Source organism: Palaemon carinicauda, chromosome 14 (genome assembly GCF_036898095.1).
Source record: "Palaemon carinicauda isolate YSFRI2023 chromosome 14, ASM3689809v2, whole genome shotgun sequence".
In the NCBI taxonomy this organism is placed as follows: domain Eukaryota; kingdom Metazoa; phylum Arthropoda; class Malacostraca; order Decapoda; family Palaemonidae; genus Palaemon; species Palaemon carinicauda.
Window position 1 is genome coordinate 104,362,785 of NC_090738.1, and position 2,500 is coordinate 104,365,284.

Here is a 2,500-nt window from a genome sequence, read left to right on the forward strand (position 1 = left end):
GATCAGTGGGATTTGAGCTACCACAAACACATTTACATAGAGGAGTAACATTACCAATTCTCCAACTACTGCTAAAAGCTCCTCTTCTTGCTAACTTGCGCAAAATAACAGATAACTTTGAAGCTAAGAAATCTGCTGTCTTTATAAAAAACAAAGGAAAAATACCATTTGGGTCTACACCTCCATAAGCATCAAGGTCCACCAAAAGAGCTTCAATCTCACGAGATCGAAAAGCTAAACTAGTTGGCTTAGCCTCAGGAAAACAGGAATGAGGAAGTTCAAGTTTTTCATTACTCTGTTTACTGTCAAAAACCTCAGCCAAAAGGGTTGCCTTTCCCTTTGGACAGTGAGTGACTGAGCCATCTGGTTTAAGTAAAGGAGGAACTGTTGCATCTACACCAAAGAGTATAGATTTAAGGGTACACCACCATTTATGTTTCTGAGTTGTACCAAAAAGTGTTTCTTTTATGGTTGAATTGTACTCCTTTTCAGTTGAGGCATAAACTCTCTGAGCAAAAGCTCGAAGCTGAGTATAGTTGTTCCGGGTTAAATCTGATCTGTTACCCTTCCAAAGATGATAGGCCTCCGGTTTCTCCAAATAAGCACGTCTACAATCATCATTGAACCACGGTTTGTCCTTCACTCGATACCTTAGCACACGAGAAGGGATACGCCTATCAACTATGTTGACTAGATTCTCATTCAAAGGGACAACAGGATCTACACCATTATATAATTGTGACCAATTCAAGCACAAAAGATCATGTAAAATCCCATTCCAGTCTGCTTGGGATTTCATATAGATTCCTTGCTGATTACTTTAAGGATAATTATTTCCCTCCAGCAATTTTTCATAGATCCCTTAATAAGCTACTTAATCTGAAATTCAATCCAACCCCAATAGTCCACAATGTCCCCAAGCTCCGTATGTTTGCTAGATTTCCCTTTCTCCATAATAATGAATTTAGGAAAAAATGCATGAACCTATTCAGTGAGCAATTGCCTGCCCTTAATTTAAAACTAGTTCCCATAAACCCCCGAACCATCGGCTCACTCTTCCAAGTCAAGGATAAGATCAGCCCACTGTTTGCCTCCGGTGTCGTTTATAAGTATAATTGTCCCAGATGTGATCTTGGCACTTACATCGGTTGCACCAGGAGGCTGCTAAAAGTCCGAATTTCCTCTCATCAGGGAATTAGCTATAGAACGGGTTGTCGACTATCAAATCCAGAACAATCTAACATAAGAAATCACAGTAAAAGTTGCAAAACACACATAGATACCATTCATTTTAATATAATAGGAAAAACCCGACATATAGACGAACTAACCACCCTTGAATCAATAATGATTAAGCTAACTGTACCTTCTCTTAACCACCAGTCGTCTTCCACCCAATTGTTTATTGCCTAATTACCTGTTGTTTTTGTTTACACTCCCTTCCATAACAATTTTTCATGTCAGTTCTCCTTACGCTACCGCTGTGGTAGGTGTCTTGTTCGTTTTATTATTATTATTATTATTATTATTATTATTATTATTATTATTATTATTATTATTATTATTATTATTATATATTTTTCTATTATTATTATTATAATTATCATTGAATTAATTTTTTTTCTCTATATTCGCTCCAAGCCCTTTCACTTATTCTGTGTTTCTGTTTTTACTCTGTTTTTATTCTTAATTTATTAAAAAGCTTTTTAATTTTGGTATTGGTAAACGTTGTGTGCATCTTTTTACTTATACACAATTAACTTGTAATCGTTTCAGCCTGGAAAATGTATCAAGCTGATACGAAACGTCGGCGCAAATAAATGAATAAAAAAAAACAGAACGCGTCTCCCTACTTCAATATGTTTATGCTTGAGTAATTGCTCCTGTCTCCATACTTATATATATATATATATATATATATATATATATATATATATATATATATATATATATATATATATATATATATATATATATATATATATATATATATATCTTTATATATATATATATATATATATATATATATATATATATATATATATATATATATATATATATATATATATATATATATATATATATGTGTGTGTGTGTGTGTGTGCGTGCGTGTGAGTGTGTATGTGTGTGTGTGTGTGTGTGAGTGTGTGTGTGTTAAAATGTGATGAATACTTGTTGAAAACATCTCCCCGGACGAATAAAATATTAGCATCCAACTTTTACCGTTTTGTTATGGTAACAATTCAAACACACCTTAATAGACCATATATATATATATATATATATATATATATATATATATATATATATATATATATATATATATATATATATATATATAAATATATGTATATACACACATATATGTGTATATATATGTATATATATATTTCATATATTTATATATATATATATATATATATATATATATATATATATATATATATATATATATATATATATATATATATATATACACACATATATGTGTATATATATG